General features: G+C 45.6%; 1 long non-coding RNA gene across 1 annotated transcript; it reads left to right on the top strand.

Moving 5' to 3' along the window:
* The first annotated feature begins 838 nt into the window (after positions 1-838).
* LOC121067783 lies at positions 839-27,554 on the top strand. Its single transcript, XR_005818446.1, has 9 exons — positions 839-889; positions 1,141-1,546; positions 2,890-3,043; positions 12,206-12,329; positions 12,425-12,544; positions 14,837-16,843; positions 18,619-19,303; positions 21,157-24,722; positions 25,942-27,554. It is a non-coding gene; the product is annotated as an uncharacterized LOC121067783 (long non-coding RNA).

Here is a 27,554-nt window from a genome sequence, read left to right as displayed (position 1 = left end):
GTGAGAGATTACTTAGTTGTCATGCTGCAGAAAATGTCCCTATCATCCAGCAGGAGGTAACAATAACAAATTGCTGACACACAAATTCAGCTTTGCACAAATAGCAGTGCAAGATGCCTGCTGCTCCCTGAGTAGGAAAGACCACTGCAAATGAGAGGAATTGGCACCAGAGAAGAAAATGAGCTGAAAATGCACCTGAGTAGAGCAGGTAGCATTACAAAATAATTATCTCTGAGCTGCTGTTCACTGGAAAATATTTCGCTTCTTGAGCACAATGCAGTGTCCCAAGAAGGTGTTTTTTGTGGGTCGGACGAATGTGCTTCCTACCTCATACTGAGGCTCTGAGATTTGTTTCCCTTTGTGCTGAGGCTCAAATTTCAGTTTATGTGAACAAAGAGTAATTAGAATTTTTTCCAGCTATCTAAAGCACAGACTGCCAGAACCAAATGAGCTTGAGCCCTTACATCTTTATTATGCACCTTGAACTAGATGATGGGTACCAATATTAAAGTCAATCAACATTTTCCTGTGAATCCAGTATCAGCCTGAAAGGTTCTATTCATCTTCAGTACAGCTTTATAATATTTAAAGGAAAAATACAAAATAGCAAGGACTGTTAGATTGCCCCAGGCTTCTACAGTTGGGAGTAGGGTAAACTGTTAAAGGGTGTGTTAGCACTTTCTTAGGAAATGTCTTCCGTCGTCTGAAGTTGGCTGCTGTCAGAAACAGGGAACTGGATGCACAAAACCCTTGTGTCCATTCCTGACTGCCAGTCCCTGTGTCCCCAAGGCTGTGCAGGAGAGTTTCCTAAGGGCTACTGAGGCACCTCCCAGGTCCCTTCTGTTGTGTCTCTTCTGGTCGCAGCTCTCGGGAGAGTCACCAGCTTCAGGTCAGGTGTTTAACATCAAAATGAACTTCCTTGGGAAAATCCCTCCCAGCCCTGAATCTGCTATCAAGGAACAGGGTCCAGATGGCAGGCAGGGCTCCTGAAGGTGATTTCAGTTTCTGGTAGATTTTGGACAGAAAGGCCCACCACACCTCCTGGAAGAACATCAAAGAAATTGTCAGGAGAAAGCAAAAAATAGATCTGATAAATGCTCTAATTTCTGTGACTTTATTTATTTATTTATTTGTTTATAGGTTTGAGCATGAAGAACTTGTCTGCAGATCTCTCACCAGCCTGGATACATGGAGGTATTTATTCCTGCTCACATCCTGGAGGAAAATTTTTCCCTTTACTGAATTTCAACTATTTGCAGCCCAGCTTGAAGTCCATGATCTGAACTTTGTGCTGGAGTCTTTGTGATCTGTTAGAAAAATTGATTGCTTTGAAACATTGTGCTAAGCTACCACCAAATGCTTTTTTCTCTGTTCCTGGGAACCCTGCTTCTCTGGCTGCATGGGAGAAACAACATCATAAAATGCCCTCTGCCAGCAAGTAGGAAATATAGAAATATATGACACAGAAAGCAAGGAGCTATATATGGCCGAACCCAAATGCAGTTCTGAGAGGAGATTTTGCACTAGAGGACAGAGACAGACTGGGGTAAGAGTACCAACGAAGTCAGGGATGTGATTTGCCTCCATGCTTTCTGACATAAGCCTTTCCTTCACACTCGTTTCCCACCCACCATTTTGCATGTCAGATTTTTGCAGGTACCAGTGCAGCTGAGAATCCCTCTGCTGGGTTTGGTGCCCCGGCCAGCCAGACAGCAGAGCTGTGTGTGTTTATTTCCATGTAACAGCTTGTCAGTTTAACAAAGACGGCGCTGTGAAATCAGAGAGAAAAAAAAATATGTCATATCTAGCCACTGCATGTATGTATTACGTTGAAGAGGAATTCATTGCTCTTTTCCTTTGACAGGACAGACTTAGCCCATAGCTCTGTTTTCACACTGCTAGAGCTATGTTAAAATCATTGAAGGGTCAGCTGCAGGCCCGCAGCACTGAGGCAGTTCACCTCTAAATACAGGCTGTCGGCTCTTCTCACTTACACGAGGGTGGAAAAAACCATCTCCAACAGCAGATTTGCTGTGTTTGGTGTGGCTTTTTTTCCTTCTTCTTCTTCTTTTTGTGTATTCATAATACAAAAATGGGCACTGAAAAAAGGTTCAGAAAACGCACTTTTTGTCTGAGATCACGTTGCCAAGTTCCAGCCTGCAGCTATTGGCAGCTGAGCAATACAGCCTAACTATATGCTTTGTGATAAAAAGCTGACAGACCTTTAATTTTAGCCACTTTTGTTCCCAATATCCCGAATGCATTAATATGCCCAGTCCACTTACAGAAGGCATTTCTAGGCCATTTTCTTTCACATTTTAAGAGAGAGAAATTTGAGTTTGCGGGCCCAGGCTCTGTGCAGCCTCAGCAGCATTGCAACAGATTGCAGTGGCACTGTAGGAAAACCCCTCCAGATGGGTTTGGGGGATGTTGTGTCATGGAGAAGTCAGCACAGGCCTGGCTCAGAGACACAGCTGACATGCAGTTTGCAGTGCTGTCTGTTCCTTGAAGGGTATATAGCATGGCAGGCTGATTGCTCTCCACTGGAAGCCCCACAGCACTTGTGATCCTGTGACTTGCAGCAGGAGATGCACCCAGCCCACCAGGCTGTCTGTTCAGGATAGGCATTGGCACACCACAGCTAAAGGGCATCTTGTTCCCCAGAACAGCAATGCTCCCCTTCCACACCAAAAGGAAATAAATCCACTGAATTCCAAAAAACAAACAAACCAAAAGCAGGCTCCTGTTCCCCCTTGCAGGGCAGGGACAGCAGGAATTTTTTCCTGAATATTTCTGGGTCATTTCTGTTATTGCAGCTGGGTGCCTTCTCTCCTTTCCTACTTGCTCCTTTGCAGCCCTTACGGGAGCAATCTTAACTCTTTTTCACAGGTGGGGAAACCGAGGCACAGAGATTAACCCAGCTGCCAAATCACCCAAGGAGGCTGTATCACAGCATCAGCCTCCTGAGCTCATACAGGGCTTCAGCAGCATGGTGAGAGTGGAGCTAGCACCACCTGCATGTACTCGCTGCTTTCTGTATGCAGTAAGTATTTTCTCTGTGATGTTCTGCCTTTGCTGAATTGGTCCTTTGTTGTTGTTGTTGTTGTTTTGTTTTTCTTTCTTTTATTTTTTTCTTTTTTTTATTTTTTTATTATTATTTTTTTTAATTAAGAAGCCTGCTGGGAAAGCTCTGCAGCAGCTCTGGTCACAGCTGGCTGGGCGTCTGGCTTGCTGGGCTTGGAGATGGCTGAGGCTGGTACCTCCAAGATGGGGCCGCAAGCATTGGCTCTTGAGGTTTTGCAGAAAGGTGTTTTCCCTGTGGCTCTGCTCCTTGCCAGGCTGTACTTTGGCCAGTAAATGAAAGATAAAAAATGTTATTTTGTTGTTTTGGGTGTTCAGTGTGGTCCCAAGCCTATAGATGCAGGGAGGGGAAAGGAACCCTGTTCCTTCCTAACACGTTCATGGGGCTGTTAGCACAGACCGCTCCTCTCCTTTTGCTGGGGGATTTGCTGGTGAGCTAGGTGGTGCTGTAAGGGAAGGGGGATGCTGCAGCTTGGGTTGTTTAACAGCTGAAGCATGCAGGATCTGCTGTCCGACCCCGGCACGGCTTCAGCACTGCTTACAGATGTCAGGTTTGTCACGTCTCTTCTCCCAGGCACCTCGCTGCTGTCACAGCTCAGCATCTGCCATATGTTGCAGCCCAGTGCTCGGAGGTATGTTTTCCTCTGGGCACGATAGAATCAGACTGCTTAATTCTGGGCCTAGCACTGTGTTCTCTGGCTTGTGCCCCTTTCCCAGTGAGGGGCTTAGGTAGCTCTCTCCAAGACCTGCAGATGCGTTTAGGGTGCCCTTACTCCGAGGGATGTTGCACCCCACGTGTAATACGGTAACAACCATAATTAAAATGTTTATCGGTGATGCTTGCATGGTAAACAAATGGTAAAACCCAAGGAGCACTAAATTAGGCTGAACCTGTTGTGCCATTTCCCTTCTGAACTGTAATCCCTCTGGGAGCAGAAGACTCGACCAAGCCTAGTAAGAGGCAGAGTGGACCAGGGCAGCAGGAAGGGGGATGTGGACTTGCATATCTGTCTTTTCCCTTGCAGCCAGAGTGTTTTACAAACTACTTTCTTCAGAAGAAATACATATTTGACGTAAGGAGAACTACTTGAGTCTCATGTTAGCAAAATATTTACTTTATAGCTTGGAGCATACAGAAAGTCCAGCGGAGTTGCTTTCTGTGCCCATAACCTTGAAGTTAGGGCTCTAATGCAGTGCTTTGCAGAAGGAGCTCAGGTTCGGGCTTGCTCAACTTGCTTTGCCATTAGGAGAAGTGAAGTAGTGAAGCAATGTGTCCAGAAAACCTCTCAGTGGCTGCATCAAGGTTATTCGCATTCCTTTGGGTTCATCTGGGTCTGTTTCTCCTCTGCTCAGGCACCTTTTATAGGAGGGAAGACTGTCCTGTAGTTAAAGGAGATGAGGCTGTACCAGATCTTGTGAAACAGGATTTGTGCTCAGCATCAGGTTGCAAGAAGTATTTGCAGCACCATCTGAGATGGCAATTTGGACCCCAGTGTAGTTTGAGGTTTGCAACAAACTCAAAACTCAGGTCTGGGGCTTCAAAGCAAGTTTCATGGGAAAATGTTTCCAAGTATTTTTGTCTCCTGTTTAAAAATAATAATAATAATAAAAACTTCCATAGGAAGAAGCTACTACTAACTTTAGTAGATGAATGGTGTTATGTGGTGGGTGGCCAAGGTGATTTTACTTTTTTGAATGGCACATCCCTTATTTTCTAAATTGTAGTACTGAGTGGCAGTAATAGCACTATACATAGTTCTTCAGGAAATGCTGATACATGAATGTTTGCAAGAGCAACTGCATCCAGTTGCTACTCTTTAATGTTCATTTAAAAGAAAAAAAAAAGCCCTCAAACAAGTAACTCGTAAGCAGCTCTAAGCAAAGTGGAATCATCTCAAAGTTCGCCAGCCTTCTGAGTACACCTGGGTCGTGCATGCTTTCATCTTCATAATTATGTATGCTTTTGATATGGAAGGTGAAACTTAGCAGTTTGCTCGAATTCAGCTTGGAAACTGGGGATTTGTTTGAACTGCTCACCCCACGCTGATCTCTGGAGCCGCACATCTTGCGAATCTGGGGCAAGCGCAGAGCGAGATGGTTAGCAGGCAAAATGTGTGTGTATGCTCTTGTGGTCAGCAGCTTGTCTGCATCTAAGCTATGCAGATGCTTCAAAAGCAAAATATTTTTAAAAACAACTCCCTAGAGAATGAATGATACAAGAAACAGTGAAGCCATTCTCGCAGTCTGTGTGCATCCTGGTGTCATTGCAGTGTTTGGAAAGATGGACAGGTTTCTGTGCAGTCTGCTCAGGAGAGACATCCTGCTTGCTTTTCCTTGGCAAAGACAGCATGCTGCTATTTTGCTGTGGGAGGTACAGCTCTCCCCAGGACACTGAAAGGCGGGGATTTAGCTTTTTCAGGAGCTTATTTTATATGACTGTGACTTACAGGCGTGTCTTCGGTCTGGTGACGGGTGAGTGCACTCTGGGTGCATGTTGCCCTGTGACTCCCCATCTCCCAGCTGTCCCCTCCCCAGGCTGCTTCCTAGTCAGAGCAAAACTTGGCCATGCTTCTCTCATAACACATTTTGAAAGGAACTCGTTAGGGAGGAAGTCAGAAGAAGCAGTACTGGGTGGCTAAGATGCTTTCTAATGCATCAAGGCGTTTTGATAATGTTGACAAAATGAGTGGTGAAGAAAGTGAGCAAGCATATAGAAAACAAGAACCGAGGTATTAATACTCGTGCCAGAGTTCATTGCTCAAATGACTTAATCTGTCACTGAAATAAGATCTGGAAATGTTGTCCACATCAAAGGAAACGTACACTTTGATGGTTTTTGGAGGGTGTTTTTCCTTCGGAAAGCAGCATGTGGTAACTGAGCTACTGACATGCCAGTAATTCAAAGGAGAGTTTTGCATCCCTGCTGTGAGGCTGAATGACAACATAATACAGTTATTAAGGGGGGAAAAGGAAGTCTCAGTCCCAGGTCTTCTGCACTTTATACTCTGTAACAACAACAAGCAATGTCAAAAACAACAACAACAACAACAACAAAAAAAAAAACTCATCTCAGGCAACCTTGAATTTCTACAGCAGTTCTCAAATTGGAATGAAAGTGAGGGATTTGAAGATTTTAGGTGAGAAATGACTTGCTGGGTTTTGTCAGCCAAACTTTTGGAAATGTATGTTTGTTCCAGAAGGAGTTATATTTAACTTTTGTTTGTTTTCAGTCTTACTAAAAATGTCTAGCTGTAAATCACCGGAGGAGTAGGCTTCGAGCCTCTTACTCTCACCCCTCCCACCACCTCTCGGCCACTTTCTTCCACATAAGAATAGGAGCAGAAAAGGAAAAAGTGTGGGGAGGAAAACCCACAAACAGTGCTTTTGAAGAATCCCCGAACCCACTGAAAAGACTATTTCCTAGTCTAAATTTTTCAACCTACTTTGCTCAATAACAAATGAGGTGTGAATGCTTGACAAAAAATTCAGAGTCGCAAGTAGCAGAAGGAGGAACTGCACCTAGAGGCACTGGGCCCTGCTGTCCCCAGAGCAGCACGGGAAGGATGCAAGGCAGCTTGCTTCGACCCGTGGAGGTGAACTTGAGTCCATTGCTCGCAATGTTGGTGACAACTATCAGCGGTAGCTGTTAGTTAGAGAACATGCTGTTGGAGGAGGCATAAAATGTATTCACCCAATCTTCCTAGGCACTTGGGAATAGTTCAGTAACCCTGGCGTGAATTTATAATCCATCATTTGGGTTTCAAAACGCAACATGCGAAGAAAAGGGAAGGATGTGATGTATTCCCTTAATCAGATCTTTGCTAAGGTTCGAGTGCATCGGGTTATATTCTGCCTTATACATGTGAGAACAAAAAAATGAACAATAATGGTGTGAGCACAGCTCTGCTTTCCTGTGCTGCTTCTCCCTCTGCCAGACAGAAATAACATTAAGAAGTGGCAATGAATTTCAGTGAAAAAATATGCTTTTTGTTTTTCTTTAACAATTAACACAATTTGCATGAATTTTAATTTCAAAATTTAACATCTTAAGTAACAGTATCTCAGCTTTTGCTATGGTTGCCTCATTAATGGAATAAGTGAGTTACCACCTTCCCCCCCCCCCCCCCCCCCCCCCCATATTTCAAGAAGTTAAACAGCAACCAAACCAACAACTTTGGAAAAGTGTCCACATTCACAGAATGGCAGCCAGCCCCATATCTGTATGATTGCTACTGACATATGGGTTTGGTCCTTCAGGCTTTCCCAGAGAACGTGTTGTCTTGTGGTATTTCTTCTCTAACCAGAGAGAGTAATGGAAACAGTGTGAGGAAAAGCTGTTCAGATAAGTGTTTGCCAACCATCTAGTTTTATGGTTCCTTGGAGCAATCTGCTATGTATTCCTCTTTGTGAATTGTATTTCTCCCTATAAAGAGAGTTTGGTTAAGGCACATAACTTTATGTTGCACTGTCAGCCTATTTATCCATGCCCGGAGCAAGATGTCAGTTGTCTTTGAACATGAAAGGCTCTGATTTCTTATCAGCTTTATGGAGATGATCTTTTTCTTACATCGGTTCATCAGAGCTGAGTAATGGCTGCGTGCTGACAAAAGTCGTAACCCAAATGACGACAGTGTGTAGGACTCCAAACCACAACTATTCATAGCAAATGATCCCAAACTACTAATGTCCGGAGCCCTGAAGACCCATGTTGGGATAGACAAATCTCCTAACTAGCTGTAATGACACCAGCCAGCAGCAAATCGCCTCCCAGGAGCAAGCAGCCGTGTAATCAGCTGAGCATGGGAACCACGGGTTCAGATGTCTCTGGTTACCAGAGAAACAGACTTGGGCTCTGGCCAACCTTTTGGCTCAGGTTGGAAGTGGGGCAGTGGCTGTAGTGCTCTGGGAGTGCTGGTGGGAGGACCATGAGGATGAAATCCAGCAGTCACCGTCTGGCCCGCGTGCTCTGAGGTGGTGCCGAGTGAATCCCTGGCATCCCAGGCTGCTCTGCCTGCTGTCACCGCTGCCTTACTGACAGGGAGGCACCTGGAGCTGGGGCCTCATCTTGTCCTGCTTCAAAACTGTAATTTCAGGGCAACTGAATCACCGAATCTTTCGGGTGGATTTGTGCACGTCTGCTTTGCTTGGGGAAAGAACAAAACCTGGCAGCGCGTTTAATTTCAGCACTTTCAAAATGAAAAATTCCACTTCAGTTCAAGTGAAATGTACTTTTAAACACAATTAACTCTGTTTTAGTTTAGCTCCCCTCCCTCCAAAACAGAATATTTAATTTGAACTCCAACTTAAGATAGATAAATAAATTACAGGAGCTTTTTATACATCGCTTAGGGGTGAATTGTGCATCCCAGACTGTGGATGTGGAGGGGAATCACTACTTGGGACTATTTATAGTTGCAAAGCTCCCCATCTTAAAGACCCTCTGAGGAGTGCTGATACCATCAGCCAGCTGGGGGTCTGGGGCAATGGAATGCTGATTTGACATTTTTTTGGGTTCCAGATGTTGCCAGCCCTGGGAGGACATAATGGTGCAGAACCTATAAAATTTTGATTTAAATGTGTTGTATGGAGGAAATGAACGCAGCAACTGCTGTTTCATTCCACACGAGTAAGCAGTAAACTTCACACGGTTGCAAAATAATAGTTACCTGCTTGTGGCTGTTGTGCACACTGGTATTATGAAGAGATAGAAATGCATCAAGAAATATTTGGCAACTTCAAATATGACTGACATTGTTTTTCCAAAATCCTGGCACGTTTGCATGGTATTCACCAGGTAACACCAGCAAGGGCTACTCATGTGATGTACACAGTGGAGCTGCAATGTATGGATATTTACATTTTAATTATGGTGATTCAAGGAGATGTTATTCTTCTGACTTAGGGGTGGATTGTTATTTTTATAAAATGGTATTTGCTGATGGCAGGGAAGAAAAATGGGAGCAGTGCTCCCTGGCTTGAGGAACCTGAGAGCAGACTTGTGCTGCGCCACTGGTTTTTACACAGCCGTGAGCAGCTGGCTTGGCCAAGTGGCCAAGGGAGAGCATTGTGTGAAATCTGGGGCAAGCGTTGAACTGTGGGTCTAAGGGCTGAGCCCTTTGCACCACCCAAGTGCCCACTTTGGCCATCTCAGCTCTGCTCTCCATGAGTGATCCTCAAAGCAGTGAGGGACACATCTGCGTGGCTTCTGTCCCACCAGCTGCAGAGGTATCCCTAGAGCACATCCACAGTGTCCAAAGTGGGGACACGTGCAGGAGGGGTGCTGAGCCAACTGGTGCATGATCCCACAGGGGCACTTGCTGAAGGGTCAGCCTCTGGAGCTCTTCCCAGGTCTGTTGTCCCTGAAGCCAGTATCTGGGCTTGGGGTATCCCTCAGAACTGCCATACGGTGACTGTGCATGGCTGTAAAATTACGCACACTTGAGTTCTGAACTGCAGCTCCCCAGCTGAAGAGCTTGGCTTGTGCAATGGTGTTGCTGAGCTGTGGCTGTATTTTCCTTTTATTTTTGACCACTACTTCAGACTCGAAGGCTGAATGCCATTATGTGAACTTGCAAAGTATTTTCAGTCTAATTCCTTTCAAGGGTGTTGACAAAATCCAGCACTTTTGGATATAAACCACCATGCTTGCACAGCGCTGAGATGACTGAAGCAAGTAAAGCTGATTTTTAACAGAACTCTTTCTTCTTATTATTATTTTTAAGATTCTTATTTTATCCTGGCAATGTAATATCCATAATTAACAGCAGCACCTGTTGTTTTTTAAATGCATAACCAGAAGCTGTTAATTAGGCAACTGTAGGAGAACAATAACTGAAAGTGTAGGAGGGAGGCAAAAGGATCAGTATTCCTGTTCTGTTGCATTTGAGCACCTCTCAGTAAACAGGTAGAGAAAAAGAAAGAAGACTCTCTGAATAGGGTTCGTTTTCCTGTGGCTGTGTTTGGATCTACTAAATAGACAGATTTATTTGTACCCACATGCAGGCTACGATAGCAACCGTCCTCCTTTTTATAGTGTGCTAATCACGCAAAAAATGTTAATCGGGCTAAGTATTATAATGCCTGAGGGAAAAGAGGAACAAGGTGTCCTGCTGTTAGGTACCATGCAGACCCTGCCTGGCTGTGCGAGGCAGACAGCGGGTGTGGGAAAGGAATATAACACCGCTCCTGCTGTTAGGATGGAGGGGGAAACTGCTGCTGCCCAATGGTACAGCGTGAACGGGACGTTTTGGAGCAAGGCAGGGCAAAAAGATTGAAACAGAATAATTGTTTGTACGCTTTTACACAAAAAGCCTTTTGGAGTGGACAGGCACCAGTTGGAAATTCACATCGAAGTCTTTGAGCTGTTTTAACAGGATGCAAAACCTGTTGGAAAATAAGAGCTCTCTACAACTGAGCATTGTTTTTTCAGCCCTAAATGCATGAGTAAAACATACCTCCGTTCAAATAGCAGAAATGTTTCTTTCTACCTCTACTTTAGTATAATCCTCAGTTGCACTATGGAAATCTCATGAGATTGCTGATCTCGAATGAAAATAAAACCTCTGTCTTCAAACTGCACAACAGCCGTGTTAGAGAAAGCTTTTACCTGTAACATGGTAATGGATGACACCCTCCTCGAAGAAAGTAAGGGAATCAAGTGCATTTTCTCAGTGTTGTAGCTGTTTTTGCAATGGATGTTTAGAGACTCTCTAACGAGGCATAACTGTTGTGATCGGATATGTGGAAAAATGTTGGGGGAAAATTGCTAAGCTGACAGCAAGGAGGGCTTTGGAAGCCGGGTTAATAATACTTGATTGCATGAGGGGTGTTTTGAAATCTAACTTCTGCCTACAAAATGCTCTGCAGATTTAAGAGGAAAGCATGGGATATTATCAGGGAAAGACTATTGAGAAGATTGCCCCTCAGCAATTTGTCATCAGCAGTATCTGGGCTGATGAGCTGGTGTTCTGGTCCATGAGACAAAGGCTGTCTTGGGATGGTCAGCCTGACTGAGGGACACGCACAATGTTTGTGTTCAAGCAGGCGGTAAGTCATGGTGGAGGTACTTGATTTACTGGGGAGAATCTGGATCTGCGGTCATGGGAAATGACTAAAAGTCCACTTACTTGCCTAAGAAAAGATTTCCATCAGAAAAAAAAGTGCTCTAGGGTGAGGAGGAGTACAAGAAGTTGCACTGCTTGCTGATCCTCTGGTCTTCAACAGTCATGTTCCTACCAGACTGCTCTGAAGGAGATATATATATTTATATATATCTCCCCAGATGTACAGCACATCAGCTATAGCACATAGGCATCTTCATCAGACACCGGAACTGACCTGGTGTCTTAACCTTGTTTAAACTTCTTGACACCCGCCTAGCGAGCTGGCAGTAACGAGAACAGAGCTGGCATTGATGCAGGTGCACTGCCCGGGTATAATCACCCCGATTAACAGCTCCCTTTCTCCTGACACATCCACATAGTGTTTCATTCACGCAGGCAAGTCAGGTGCTAGGTGAGGGACTAGGAAAACGTACTGGGGCTAGCAGTATCTTCAGATTCAGCAGTAATTTCTGTTTTATTTTTCAGTTGTGTTTCCATTTGTTTGTTTTCCTTGTAAGAGAAAAAATTATAATTTCTCTCAGGGAAGGTGTGAAGTACATTCCTAATGTGACCAGTGGCTGATTCATCGGATGGTGTGGCCACACCTGGCCTTGTGAGTTTGGATGTTGTTGTCTGCAGCATGGGAACAAATGTTCCCTCTTCAGACATCTTTATTATTGTTCCTTTCTTACATAATCCTTGGAAAGAAGCTGTGGCAAACAATCCTCCCCCTGCTTCGTTCGCTGCATGTGGAGCATGGGAAGGCAGTATTTTCTTAGGACTCGATATCCAGTGCTGCCTGATGTTTCTGGAAGGAGGGCTCGCCTCCCTGCGTGACTGCCTTTGTTCTGGGGTGGCCTTGGTGGTGGAAATGATGCTGCCTGTGCTGCGGGTGCATGCATGCTCCCTGCCACTGACTGAGCTTCCCCTCAGATGTCTCTGCTTTATCTTTTGTCTTTTAAATTGCACGTATGGATGATATATGGAAATCTGTACTGTTGGTTCTGTAAAATTCATTACAGCATTGCTGGGAGGTTTCTGCCAGGTTTGGAGCTCCACCAGTCCACGCTCTGCTCTAAGCCGGAGCTGGTGCCAGACAGCTTCTGGGCAGCCAGAGCACAAGGAGAAAATCCCAGAATTGTAAAGGTCAGCCCCTCAAGTCACCCAGCCAATGCTGGCAAGATGTTAGCCGTCTCAAGGCTATTGCACTTTTTTCCATTTTTTTTTTCTCCAATTCTCAGAGATTATAACAGAAATAGAAACTGAGCCACTCTACAACAGCAAGCAGTGTCCCATCACAAAAGCACCAGATGCACAGGAATTTCTGTGGGCAATGGCAAGAAGGATGCACAATTTTGGAAGTGAGGAGGCCTTTTTGCTGACCTTGACCATTAAGAGATGTCCTGTCTCGCTTTGCATTGCAGCATAGGCGCAGAAAACAGCCACCTTCCCTGCACCCTCTCGGAAATAAGAGGGCAAAGCAGCCATGAGCAGCAGCGAAGTCCTGGTGCTGTTCAGCTGAAGCCTGCCTGTATGATCTGCCTGCTCGGGAGTGGTTTGGGCAGCTGGCCAGGCAGAGCTGCTCCTCTCAACTTTATTCTCTCTAATAAGTGTGCTCTGGCAATGCATCAGCTGCCTTATCTTCCTGTAAGGACAGAATCCCCTGGAGAGGCAGTCTCCAGGCTCAGCGAGGATTATGCTAACTTCTCTGGGCGAGCGAGGCTGGCTGTGATGCTTGACACACTGGCTTTGCCTTTCTAAGTCTCGCTCACTTTGAAATAGAAAGTGCGAGCAAGTTCAGGGGAGCAAATTAACCAAGGGAAGTAGCCTTCTATCTGTCTTAATTAAGCACTAATAAAACCTGTCACCGACTCTCCCCTGCAGTCACCAGTCAGTCAGTGGTATATGGTATTTCAGTCAATCATCTTCCCCTTGGGGTCACTGCAGGCTTGTCCCAGCTGTGCTGAAGGCAGTGGGAGCCCATTTGTTGGCATCACCTGGGCTCTGCTTGGTGCTGTCTTGTATGTAAAATACCTGATGATATTCAGAAGCAGAGATGTTACCCAGCAGCACATCCCCCTGTGGTTTAAGATCAATCAAAAGGCTCTCGTGCATCTGGCTATCTGCATAGAGAAGGGCATCTGTGCCCAGAAGTCAATTAGCTGCACCTTTCTATATGCATAGACCCGGTATCTGGTCCATCTTGCCTGTGGCTGAGAGTGATGTTCTCCTCCCCTGGGGAGACATGGCCAGGCAGAGGTTAAATGATGTGTGAAGGCATGCCCCTAAGAGCCAGAGCAAAGCTGAAGTCAGTTCTGGCACCAGGCAGTTAAATGGGGGCTGAGGCTTGGGGTGGAGGGAACAAAAGGTTCATGGCCTGGAGACCTTCACGCCTTGGCAATTTGGGTGGCCAGGCTGCAGCTCCGGATCCAAAGGTGGAGGCGTGTGGCTATTTCCTCTGTAGGTTTCTGTGTGTTAAGGACCTCAGCCTCTTTTGAACCAGCTCGTGGAAGCAGAGCCATGTATGCAGAAAGGGCTGCGGTTGCGCTTTTCTGTCCGCACAGATGCACGGTAACAAATATAGGTTGGATGCTCGTCAGTATGTGACTCAGCCAGTATATAGCCAAGGGAATAAATATGGAAAATAAAGCCCAAGTTTTTGGTGGTGTGTGAGAACGGAGAGTCTTGTACAGCTTGAGCTTTATGCAAATGAATTTTTGCACATCCTTGGATGAGTTAAATAAAGATGCTGTGTGAGCTGGGGAAACAAAGCGACTATTGAGTAGATCTGGGCATGTGCATTTGCTACGTATAGAGCATTTGCAAGACAAGGACTGCAACGGCATTACTGGGTTTGGCTTCAATGGAAGCCTGAAGAAGTTCAGTCTCTGTAGTTGTCCATTTTGTCTGTACCGAGAAATGCAGGGAGGAGCAGCCTGGTCTTCAGGTGAGAGCGGACAGGGGATGAAACTTGTGTTTGAGCAGAGGTTTTCAAACACAGACCCACTTCCTAGCCACAGGGGTGTGCACACACATTGCCCCTGCACCTGGCTGCCCGTCACGGCTTTCCCCAGCCCCTGCGTGTAGTGTACCTCAGGTGTCCCAAGCGTGGTGCGTGACCTGGGTGCTTCTGGCAGGGGGTGGCACTGTCCATGTGATAACAGACCTCCTTTTCTTTCCAGTAAAGTGAGATTTCCTCTAGCCACCTGATGTAACTTGGTTCAAAACTGAAGGTAAAACGTCTCTCATTACTCGGAGTTGTTTGTTTAATTCTCCATATTACATAATGTTCCATTAAAAGGCATCTCCTTAAATGCTTACTGAAGCAAGCCAGGAGCGCATAAAGCTGCTAAAGTAATTAGCAATAAAAATAATTCCAGAAAACAATTACTTCATTAATATGGAGACAAGTGCAAATTTCACGGAGTAAATTTGCTTGCAGGTACAAAGCTGGTGTGGCAACATTAATGGTAATGGACTATTATGGCCAGGGACAGGGACTTTGGTTCTCCAGCAGAGGCCATGTCGGAAATACATTCAGCTTCTGGGTGGGTTTGGGGTTGCTGTTTATTGCTTTTTTTTTTCTTTGTTGTTGTTAGGGTGACATTCACAGGGCTCAAGATGATTTTTTTGTTTGTTTTAATCAAATCTAGAACAGAAAAATACCAGTACTGTCTTCCCTTGATGTCACTCCATCCTTCCCACATCGTTGCCTGCTTTGTACCAGCAATGTCCCTGGCAGATAATCCTCGCCCCAAGAAGCAATTCCTTCTCCTCAGCGCTGCAAGCAGCGCTTTTCAGCTGTGGCAGCATCCCGTAACCAAGCAACAAGCAGCATCCCCAAACAAGAAATCCAGGTGTGCAGGAGAAAGCCCTGGCTGTGTGTGTTATAGTGCAATCCAGTGAAAATTGCTGCATCACGCTTACTTCTCCTTCGTGGTAAGATTAAAAAAAAAAACAACCTGCCGTCTGTCATGTCTTGAAAACAACCCCGTACTCTGAGATGTAAAGGGGATAGCTGCCTCTTTTTGCATCAGCCATCGGCGGAGTTGGTCCTGGCTTGGTCTGGACACTTCCAGAGGAGTTATACAGGCTGAGAGCATCGCTCAGACTTGCATCTGCTGCAGGTGGCAGAGGACATCATTAGGACGTGAGTGGAAATGCCTTTTGCCCTGAGGTTCAGCCCCACCTTGGAAAAGCCAAAGAGGGCAAAGCAAGGCTGTGAAAGCATCGTGAGCCAGGGCAGTGCTACAGCACCACACCTGGCAGTACTCTGGGACCATTGCTCTCAAATACTGAAATCTTCTATGTTAGAAAGAATTACTACTACACTTATAGTCATGGGTCTTGGTGGAAATTGGTTGTTTAATTTTTTCTGGTTTTGTATTTTGGCCCTTCTACTTAAAGTATTTTCTTCTGTTTGGCAAGTGGCAGTGCCAATCTACGTGGCTGTGTCTAAATAATCCCCTTCCAATTTATTTTTTTCCTGCTCCCTTCTTGCTTGCCATCTCCCACATACGCTACCTCGACTGAATGGGCTGAAGCACAATTTCTTTTTAATAGGCTTGTGATTTTTAGCTGGTGTCTGAGTTATGGCCTAACATGCATTTCATTATGAAAGACATAATAACCTTTTCATATACTCTGCATTCTGTTTTTAACACACTTATTAATGAGAAAACAAAGTTCATTGTGTTAATGGAGTAACAGCACCTAATGGGCAGAATCACTTGTGTAACCGCCTGGACTGATAGCTCAGCAAGGCTACTGTAACCAACAAATAATAAATGTATAATGAGCCATTTCTGTACCTCAAATCAGGCTCGTCTGACTTATTCTGGAGAAGATATTCAGGATGTTATTAGTAAGAGCTTGGTGCAAGGCTGTGTAAGAAGACAATTAGAGGCGCGCAGTCTTCTGTGGAGTTATATTTAGAAATTCTCCAGGAGTATATTACTGACTGCAATCAATAAGCAGGATGACCAATAAGCCAGCAATATTTAAAGAAGACACTGCATCAACAGACTCTGCAGTCAGGCAGGGATTACTTGTTCAGTTGTGTACCTGAGTGTGCGAACAAAAATCTTTGCTAAAAAACATGCTTGACATGAAGTTCAGTCAGCAGAGTACGTCAAATAGCACTGCTCACCCAGAAAATGAATCAATGCAAAACATCATTTGAAAAAACACGTCTAATGCAAGTGCGACACAGAGAGGGAAACACCGGATACCCACTAGCTCACTGAACGCAGCGTGATTTTGATGCTCCATTTAGCAGCTGTGCTGGGAAGGGGAGAAGCCATCCAGCAGATGTGAAGCAAGGGGACAAGGGGCAGTCCACATGCATGTCCTACTCCTGCGTGACAGCCCTCTTGAATTTAGAGGCAGCAGATTCCCATCAATGATGATAATCTGTGACTGCATTGAAGAACCACTAGGGTCATTGCAGAGGCAGGCTGGCCTTGAGGGATGGAGGGAAACCTCATCTTAAATTTTTGACCTGAGAGTGAGCAAAAGCTTTCTATCCCCTTGGGGACCTGCCAGGCCCCTCCATGCCACCTCCAGCTTCCCAGAGCACATCGTGTCTGCTGGTCAAGACTATCCTCGTGCCACATTCCCCCTCCTCGAGATCTGCAGACAAGAAGCTCTTCATATGACAGGTCAGTGATATTTTCTTCTGGCAATGCTGATGCCTCTCTGTGTGCCCATTCAGCATCCACTGGTGATCTACACAGCTGTTGTCCATTGGATTCTGAAATTAATCATAATAATAGAGAAATGGCTGGCAACCTTGCCGTTAGGATCCCACATCATGTTATCCAGCCCACAGTTATGGCTGGAAGGGACTTTTGTTCCTTTTGGGTTCAAACTCTGCCTGGCACCAGCCCGTTCATCAGTGGAGCTGTGCTGATTTATGCCACATGGTCAACTGGCTCCTGCATAGGAAACTCTTCAGAAGCAGCTAATTTCACCTTTTCTGTCTTAACGTAGAGCTTTTCCCCAGAAATTGCCCTTCCTGAGATTCCCCAGCTCTAGCTAGAGAGACCAGCTCATCCCTCACTTGCCAAGGCACTAAGTAGTTTCTGACATCAGTGCTGTGGAAATCCCAAATCCTCTGTGTCATCAGAGGCTGGGCTTCTGTGTTTGTGCAACGGGGAAGGAATATTTACTTATTTACATTTTCACTGTTACCTATAGTGAAGCAGCTTTTCCTGTTCATGCGTGTACCGAGCCCTTTCATTCCTGTAACACTGATTTCATCGCTGTGCCCCTTGGAAGCTGTTCCTGAATTGTTCCCTGCAGCTTAGCAACCTGAAAGCACCTGTATCATGTGAGGCTCTCTTAGACGTGCAATCCTTTCCCCTCCCTCCTCACTCTTTTTTAATTCATAATTTATTATTCTTTAAGATTTAGTGCTGACAGCTCCTTTGGGCTGCTCTGAAAATGGCTTTGCCTTTAGTTTTTTCTTGGAGTTGATATATGTGAGGGGGTTCAGATGGAAGAATGATGAGTAGTTTTGTGTGGGGGATGAGGTGGTCACCTCCAGAAGGAGGAATTGCCTTTGGGTGACCCTGGTCTCTCCCAGGGTCCACAGAGGGATGCTGGACTGGTCATCTACTTCCCATACAGCTAAACTAAGGAGAAGGGGACCCCATTGTAGACAGCAGGGAGCTGCAGGTGCTCTGTGGTCATGGCTTGGCCTAAGTGAGTATTTAACTGTGAGTATGTAACACCCGGTTTTGTGCCCTCACCGTGCCCTTGCTGGCAGCGCCAGGAACAAAGTGGGGAGAGGTTTAGGCCATGTCCTGGTTTCAGTTAGGACAGAGTTAATTTTCCTCCTAGTAGCTGGCAGGGTGCTATGTTTTGGATTAGAATGAGAAGAGCGCTGATAACATGCTGATGTTTTAATTGTTGTAGAGCAGTGCTTACACCAAGCCAAGGACTTTTCAGCCTCTCTCTGTCCTGCTAGCGAGCAGGCTAGGGATGCAGCAGAAGCTGGGAGGGGACAGACCCAGGACAGCTGACCCAAACTGGCCAAAGGGGTATTCCATACCATCTGACGTCATGCTGAACAATATATAGGGGTGGCTAGCCGGGGTGGAGGTGTGGCCGGCTGCTCGGGGATAGGCTGGGCATCGGTCAACGGGTGGTGAGCAATTGCATTGTGCATCACTTATTTCGTACACATTATTACTATTAATACTATTATTATTATTATTATTGTTGTTATTCTTTTCCCTGTCTTAATAAACTGTCTTTATCTCAACTCACAGGCTTCACTTTCCCGTTTCTCTCCCCCATCCCGGAGAGGGAGGGGGGAGGGTGAGCGAACGGCTGTGTGGTGTTTGACTGCCAGCCGGGCTAAACCACAACAGGCCAGCAGGCTCCAACCTGCAGGGCTGAACTTACAGAATTATGTATTTCTTCTTCAAAGCTGTGGTGGACCTCCCTGGGGCTGTGCCAGGCTGGCTCGACCAGCGTCGGTGTGGCTGAGGTGGAGAAGAGGCAGACTTCCCAATGAGGGCAAGAAAGAAATCCTGCCTGGCGAGGAACTTCAGCCACGTGGGCTTTGCAAGTTGTTCTGACATTTCTAACCTTTTAGCCAAACTGGCTTTCCTCAAAAATAGTACCGAGAGCCTGAGTTGCTTCTAGTAGCACCCGACGCAGCTGCACATCTCGAGAGCTGCTGCTGGCAGGGTGGCCCGTGGTGGATCTGTGCCAGGATCTGGGGGTTTCTCTCCAATATTGCCCTGCTGACCACCTTGTTGTTTTTGGGAACGTGTGAGGACAGCAAAGGGGCTGGTGATGCTGATTCCTGCCAGGATTGCTGCTTCTCCTTTCACAGTGGTCATAGCGAGGAGTTTGCGTGCAGTGGGAATGGGAAGGCTGGTAGTGTTTTTACGGGGTGGGGTTGGAGACTCTTCCTTGTGGAAACACGTTGGTCTTCTTGGGTTATCAGCAATGGGAGATGCTCTGTGGTGATCATCCTGCTCAACGCTCGCAGAGACCAGGCACTGACACCAGAACCGCGCTGGGGCTGTCCTGCAAGCGCTGGTGGCATCGCCTCACAGCTGGGGCTGGAGCCTCCCTCCAGGATCGTGCCACACCAGCAATTACAGGTGAGTTTACTGTGCCAGAAGTCACAGCTGCTTCTTGAGAGACCACTTTTCCTCCCTCTTTGCTTCCATTTTGCTTCTCTACATCCCATCCCGTGCAGTTCCCTTGCACTGGCAAAGGGCAGTATCCAACTGCAACGATTTAGTAGCACAGACACCTTCCACCATTAAAACACTTCGTTTACTGGGACAGGACTATGTGCCTTGGGGAGAGCACTGCCAAGCAGCTAGACATGTTGTTTTACAAAAAGCAGTGCTAATATATGAAGCAGTTTAGGTTTTTAGCACTCAGCTGTAATCTCCACTAGATGCTATTTGTCCTTTGGAGCTGGATAGAAATCGACTCTCTCCCTGGTCTGCAGCCATTCTTTTGTGTTGGCAGCAGCTCTAATTATGCACCAATTAACCTTAATTAAACCAATTCCTGTGTAACTGCACATGCAGACAATGTACTGAACAAACGGCCTGACAAATATTGTCACTTCAAAGGCATAAAAACACATCAAATCCTTAATTGGAAAGTCAGACTCTAAATTGCTGTGGATTTGTAGCTCTTTGTTCTTAAAACAATAGAGCAGGAGCAGTGGCCAAACACCCCGAATGCTCCCAAAACCTTGTTTGGAGTTAATTATCTCGGGCTGCTGAGGCCAAAATAGATTATCCCTGTAGGAAAAGAGGGTAATGGAGCATCCTTAATTGTAGCAGCAGGCAGGCTGCTCTAGAGGGCATCAGGACCACAACCCCAGGTAGAGAGCCACCAAACTTCCCTTCAGAGCCTGGGTGACCCGGAGCTCCCCGCTGGTGATCCCCACTGACCCCTGCCTGGCTGCTTGTCCCAAACGAACTCCTGGAGGCCAGGACTGTCCCTTGTGCCATGCTGTGGAGAAATGGGATGCATTTTGCACCCTGTAAGCAATAGTGCAGCCAATAGATGGTGCTCGTACATGCGGTTACTCCGGGTTTCTTCCTAAAATACCGCGCAGGCTTTGTTAATTTTGTGATGCAATATATCTTTGAGGCAGCTAATACAAACAGCACAGGATTTACCTTAATTTCCCTGCGCAGAACCAGCCCCCAGGACTGCAGGGATCACGTGCTAACGTGTGGCCAGGGTCATGGCCAAAGGGGTTAAATGTTGGATGTTGGCTGCCCTTTCCCAAAGCTTGATGCAAGGGAAATAAGATAGACTGAGATGATGTCCAGGCTTTACATCACTTATTTATCCTCCAGTGGAGAGAGAAAAAAAAAAAAAAAAAAAAAAAAAAAAAAAAAGATTGCAAGACCCTGAGATTGGTTTGCAGCAGAGCAGCAAGGAAAAAAAAATGGTATCTAGCGCTGAATTCAGAATTTTGTCTTCCCTGCTGTTCATAAAATGTGTTTAGCTGAAAAAAAAAAAAAAAAAAGCCCTTCAAATCCTTTAATATGTATTGACTTTGTGGTGGTTCAGTTTTATGCTACTAAATGCTTTTCTTTCTGTAGTTAATCAAACAGGCTCCAGGCACAGCACTTTGTGGTAAAATATTCTGCCTTGTGAATGCTGCAATTAAAAGCAAAGCTAATTAAGCATGTAAATCATACCCACATAAATTATTTACCAACACATTCACTTGGACACACACGCTGGCTGCGGTGGGACGCAGGCCCCTGATGGGGAGCCCAAGGCGAGGGAGGGAGGGAGGGAGGGATGCTACAGCACCAGGTTGGGGCTGGGGATGCAGATGAGCAAGCCACCAGGCAGCTCCATTTATGAAGGGATGAGACCTCATCCACCGCTTGCTGAAATAGTTCTCCGGGCTGTAACAGAATTTGGGATTGGGTCCCATAATTTATTTATTTATTTATTTATTGCTGGCCAGGTTCAGTGCTGCAGCTGCCCTGCAGAAGTTGGTGGGACTCGAGAGCGGTCACTGAAGTTTTGTGGAAATGTTCGGTGGAGATTTTCGTGGCAGGTGTGAAAGCGAGCTGCCTTGCAGCTAACCCATTGCAGCCTAGAGAAAACAACTGGGAGATGTCATCTCTGGGAGCAGAGAGAGCAGCAAATGGGCTGTGTGAAGTACAGAGAAAAAAGAAAGAAAAACCTCTTGCAAATGAGGTGCCAACAGAAAATGTGCTTTGGCAGCTGGAAAGGTGTAATGAAAGCCTAGGCAAAATATAGATGCGGGTAAAAATTGCCCCCAGTCTTGGAGACAGTACTATTCCCAGGTCTGCATGCAGAGCCAAGATTTTCACGCCATGGGCATTGCTTTGGTCATGCAGGCTATTCCCCAGCCTGGGCTGGGTGTGAGACATGCCCACAGTCTGCAGCATGGGCTGCTCTGCTGGAGGCTCCCCACATTCACGTGCATCCTGCAGACATAGCAGTCTGCAAAAGCACCCAAGGCCAGCCAAATCTCTCTTTGTTAAACAGAAAAAAAAATAAAAAATAGGCACTGGTACTGCACTCAGTGAGGCCACAGGGCTGGGGGCAGATGCTGAGCATGAAGTGAACTTCCAGCAGGTCTGGGCAAATTCACGTACACTAAAACCAAATAGTCCCAGCAGCTAGGTCACAAATTGTTGCCTGCTCAAGCTCAGAAGGCACAAGGAAGAGACTCTCCAGCAGCTTATTTCAACCAGAGACCCTGACAGGTGAGGATCCAATTCTGCAGTGGTGAGATCCACACATCTGTGTGGGATCCAAATGGAGGCAATGTAATTGCAAATCCAGTCATCAGGCAGGTGCCCCAGGTCTCTTCCCTTCCCACAGTAGTGCGGGTGGCTCTACCACTGTGGTCATTAAAAGAGTGGCAAACACGCCAGCCAGAGTGCGTCACCCTTGCTCTGCTCCTCTTGGTGCTCCCAAAGAAACTCTTGCTGCCTTCCGCAGAAGTGAATGGCTGAGCAGAGAAGAGCTCGGGGAAGGTGCTGGCACTGGCTATGGGATTTTTGGCAGTGTGTCCCAGGCCAGGGATCTGCAGTCCTTGACTACAAGCTGGAGGACAAGCCCAAGGAGTGAATGCCTCCCCCAAAGTTACACGCTGTTCACAGGAGGAGTGATGGTCCCCTGGCTGTGCTGAGACCTGACGGTTTTGGCTTCATTCTTCTGTTCTGGAGCAGGCTTTTTGGGTCACCTTGAGCAAGATACTTAACCTCCCTGTGTTTCCATTCCCCAAACGAGAGAGAGAAATAGCAGCACTGCCTTCCTTCCAGCAGAGCAAGTGCATTAAAGATTGCAAGGTGATGGGAGCTCTGGAAGTGCCTCGATGGAGGAGATTCATTTGAATACATTTGTTGTGCATTACTCACTCAGCCCTGAGTTTTAATCTTCTCCTCCTCTCCATCATTGTAATCTAAATTTCCTTGAGCTCAGTCCCAGTTTAATCCCTGCCTCGTTTGAGTGATTTCTCCAATTTCTCCTGTAGCAAATGGCGAGGCTTACATTAGCCTTCATCTCTCCTCTGAGTCTATCACAGGAGAGCTGCTAACACTCCCTTTGCAGAGAGCGCCAGCAGCTTATTTGGAAGCTTGAGCAACTTCTCCAAATAATTTGCACTCTGTTTTTCCAGTCCGGTGACTCATGTTTCACAGTCTTTTCCAGACCTGCTGAACGATCTCGTGTTAGGGGGTGGAGGTCTGCTTTCCAGTGAAGCAGAGGCAGCCTGCCCTTCCCTCCAGCAGGACGTTTCAGTGGGCACAGGCGTACGGTGAGCGGCAAACCAAGTGCCCCTGCATTGCACGTGATAGCTGCTCTGCCTTTCACACTGCTGAGCATTCAGCAGGGTGCTGCGTCTTGGGTTTGGGGGGTTTGTTGCTTGCTCTCAGTCTTGGGGCTGAGACAGAGGCTCAGCTTCACAGCTGTTTTTGCAGAAAGTGCTTTTTTTACACACCCTCTGTGTCCTCCTTGCATTTGTAGAAGTTGTTCTCCTCCATGGGAAGTGCTGCGTTTGGGGATTTTTTTGGTTTGTTAACTTGCAGCTTCCTTGACTGATTTTCCAGAGGGATTATTTGTTGCTCTATTAGCAAGCAAGTCCTGTCTCACATAGGCAGGGATGTGCAGGAGGCATATAATTCCCAATTTATTAGCTTGGTTCACATGATGTTATCGAGAATTGATTGTAATGCTTAGTGGCATTAGCGGCACCTTCCTATCCTAACAACAGTATTTACTGTCAGGAACACTATTTGTGCAGCACTTGTGTTACACCACAAATAATTGTATTACTTACATCCAATTTGTATCATTACACCCAACACAACTGTGCCTGCTGCGTAGTATCATGCTTCATTAACGCCTGAGGCAGAACCGCTTTGCATAAATACCCTGCTTGGCACTTTTTGTTTGAAATGATAGTCCAATAATTATGAAAATGTAGATCAAAAATGACATATCCCAACTAGGAAAAATATAAAAAGAAAAATTTCCCCTGTATTAATAGATAAAGAGCATCAATTAAAATTCATTGCTGTGAAAATGATTGTTCTACAAATTTAAGGAGATGCTTTCCAGTTTGCTAAACCCTAGAAATGACAGACCTTGTTTTCTTGCATTTCTCTGCAAAGTCCCTGTAATGTTGTGTGTCCTCATCAAGACAAAACGCTTAAGTGAGTTTTAAAAAGGAGTGAAAAATCAATCGTTTATATGCAGCCCTACATGACAGCTACCTGTCCTACCAAGGGCAGCACGGGCATGGCCTTGGGGAGCCAGGACCTGCTCAGCTGTTACCATGACCCAGCCACCGCGTCCCCTGGGCAGGCTGTGAATAAGGCTGCAGAGAGGGGACAGCCTGTGGAAGAGTAACTTGGCCAACAGCTCCTCCAAGAAGGTCCAGGGCTCCCCAGGTTTTCTGCTTCAGGAATAGGGCATAGTCCTTGTAAATTCACCTGAACGACTGCGACACTCCAGAGGAACCTGCCAAAATCTCCTTGAAACAACAAAAATGCACCTTGACCCACACAGCCAGATCTTGTTTAAAGAGGTCTCGTTGTTCTGAAGGTCGTTAATGACGTGCAAAATGGGGTTTGATCCCAAGACTATCTGGTAAATAGTGTTTAATTTCAGAGCATCTTAGCCTGCTAAAGAGTGGTGTATGTTCTGGGAGCTGGGGTACTGGTTGCAAGCGAGATGGTGGAGGCCAAGCTGGAAGAGCTACTGCTGGGCTCCCAGCAGAAGCAGAGAGATGCTGTGTCTTAAGGGAACATAGTCTCCCTAAGATGCTGCTCACAGGGAGACTGTCTGTGTTTGTTTCTGCCTTTTCAAGGAAAGAAGAGCTTGCAAAAAGAAGTTATAATATCGCTACTAATAATTTCTCTGTCCTCACAAAAACAAATCTACAAGGTGCCAAATTTCAGTGAACTTCTTTTGGAAGCATTCAAGGGCACGTTATGTCATCTGTGCTGTGCTGGGGGAAGAAATACATTTCAAAGAAGTTATTTGCAAAATAAGGTATGAGTAGCTGCTAGAAGTCAATTGTCACACCAGCTCCTTGTGGCAAACTTCTCTTTGTGTCAGCGAGTGAACATGGGTATTGAAGTCTAACCTATGCCGAGGGTAGAGGGCCAAGTCCACTTGTAAGGCAGCTGTATTTAGAAAGTTTGGGGCAATTCCGAGGGGAGTGAAATGTATTTAATTAAATTGACTTAAATTAACTTTTGAACATCCCCACGAAGCAGGAGCGTTTTCAGCTTTCAGTATAGCAGGAGGTGAACAGGGCAGTATGCAGATGGAAAATAATTGCATATGTAAAATTAAAGCATACATGAATGATCTTTTTTGTAAGATGTACTAAGTACATTGAGACAAGATGTGACCCATCTCTAACTTGGGTAGGACATAGTTTAAAAATTGCAGAGATTTTAACATATTCCTCAAAGAACACTCTAAAACTAATGGTAGTTGAAAGCCAGCTGAAGTAGCTATTTTATCTGGCAAGCTTCCATGCAACATTTCCTGCTGATGCTGGCTCAGACAGATGGAGATTTGGGGGGAAGAACAAAGTGCCACAGGGCTTTATTGGATGAGCCTTGAAAGATTTCTGCAAGCTTCTATTGCAGGGTTTATGAACCTTAGGCTTGTTAACTTCAGTGCAGTTTTGTTCAGTGTTTTAACCCTGCTTTATTTCCTGTGGCCCAGATGATACATTTACACATCTTCTGAAAATTTAGTGGGATGCTCTTTAAACAATGTGTGACTCTGCACAAGCAAGGGCAGAAACTTGCTGTTTTTACCTCGATATATAAAAGTTTGTGAATATCACTGTATAAAGTATTTTTCTCTTGAAATGTAGTCTTTGGTTAGATCATGCAAATTTAGTGCTTGGCTGTTGCTTCTGTAAGATGAAAAGTACAAACAAATCATGAATATTTCATCATTTGTTTCTGCACTGGTCAGAAATGGTAATTTGAGCTCCAGACTGTAGAGATTTAGCAAGAAGAGAGTTGGACACTCAGAGGATAAAGACAGAAAAAAATGCATCTGACAGGATTTTTCCTTGCCAGTGCTGGTATGTAGACAAGTTGCCTAAAGGATATGAAATTGGGATAATCTAGTGAGGACATGTTTGGGCTGTGCTATTGAAGCAATTCTTGATCTGCAATGCATTTAATACTATAGTATTTTCTTAATTTACCTCTTGGCTTGTTGTGTTGTTTTGTTTGTTTTTCAGAGAACAACTGAAAGCACTGTGTCACCCCAGATCACAGGCGAAGCATCATACAGAAGAGAGCCTTGGGCAGGGCTCCCCTTCTTCTCAGGTTTAGTGGGCACCAACATCTCCCTCAGGACCTGAGCACTGTCCTGGAAAGGCTGTGAAGGGGAAAATATCAGCAAAGGCGCTATAGCTAAGGGTGCATCAGCTTCAGTTCTGTTGGGACTTCCTTTATCTTTTTCTGAAATGTTCAGAACCAGCTATGTTCCTCTCCTTTATGTAACTGGCCATCCTGTGAGAGCCCCCAGGGGCTAGAATTTGAAAATAACATTCTTCTTTGTAACCAGGGCGAACTAATAATTTGATGCCAGCCCCAACCTTTCATGAATATTAAAGCATCTGGTTTTGAGGACACATTATTTTGGGTGTGGGATATGCCATTGCCTCCATGTTATGGCCTATTGCTAGCATTTGTCAGATTTTTGTTGTTGTTGTTCTGTTTGCTCAACTTTGAAGCTTACAGAAATGTCTTAACTTTCCAACAGGAGAAATGGTTACATTTTAAAAAAAATAAAGATTTCTCCAAATTTCCAGCTGTCACCCTTGGCAATCAGAGGGGGAGAGATTCCGCCATAAGCAGATGAAGCCTTTTTCAGTGGTTCAGATGCCGACTCTCCATCCCTTCAGCATCCAGAGCAGGCTGTCTGCAGTGGACTGGAAGTTGTCTCATCAGACACGCGGTGCAGCCTTGTCACCTGACATGTTATGACAAGCTTTTAACTTTTGAGCAGCGATGGATGGAAACGTGTCACTGCTTTGGGAGCAGCACAGCACAGGCTGCCAAAAGCAGTTGATGTTGCAGTGGCATCAGCCCCTCCAAAGCAGACACCTGTCCCAGCTGTGGTGCTCCATGAGGGAAGAAGTCAGGATGCTTCAGGTGGCCTACACAGACCTGAGGCAAATTATTTGCTGCAAATCCCCGTGTTCATACACATTTCTCAGGGCCAAATGCCAACAGTCGAGTTATTTGGGCTTTTCAGTGATTGTGTCATTTTGATTGAATATTCCTCGGGTCCCCAGTTTTCTGACCAACATCAATCCCAATCACGGCCTCAGAGTCTCCTATCGAGGCCAAGAAGCTGGTACAAAGTTTAGAGCAAATGGAGAAAAAGAAACATTGGTGACAGGTCGCCTGTGGTTTGAAAGAGCAAGAGCTGTCCTTCCTGGCAGGCTGCCTTTTTCTATCTGCAATCTGTCCTACAAAGTGGATGGGAGATAACTCACTGGCAGATCCCTCCCCTGTACTCATAAAAGAGGTTTTAATTTACTGGTATTAACTTGGCACTACTGAGCAATATTGGAATGACAACTCCCATCACGCTCAATGCACTTCCAAAACATATTAATAAACTTAAAAAAGGAAATGGAGCTGAGGATTCATTGTCCTTTGTATGAAGAAAAAAAAAAAATGCATGTAGGTCTTCAAGTTTAACCCATTTAATGGTCACAAATATTTTGTTCAGATGTGTCACCTTCCATCAGAAAAATGTATAGTTTTCCTGAAGTTAACCTCCTATTTTCTGAGAAAAACAAAGGAAAATTATCCTCTCTGTAGACAGATAAGTAGTGGC

Source organism: Cygnus olor, chromosome 3, assembly GCF_009769625.2.
Source record: "Cygnus olor isolate bCygOlo1 chromosome 3, bCygOlo1.pri.v2, whole genome shotgun sequence".
In the NCBI taxonomy this organism is placed as follows: Eukaryota; Metazoa; Chordata; class Aves; order Anseriformes; family Anatidae; genus Cygnus; species Cygnus olor.
This window is presented reverse-complemented; position numbering and strand designations above follow the sequence as displayed.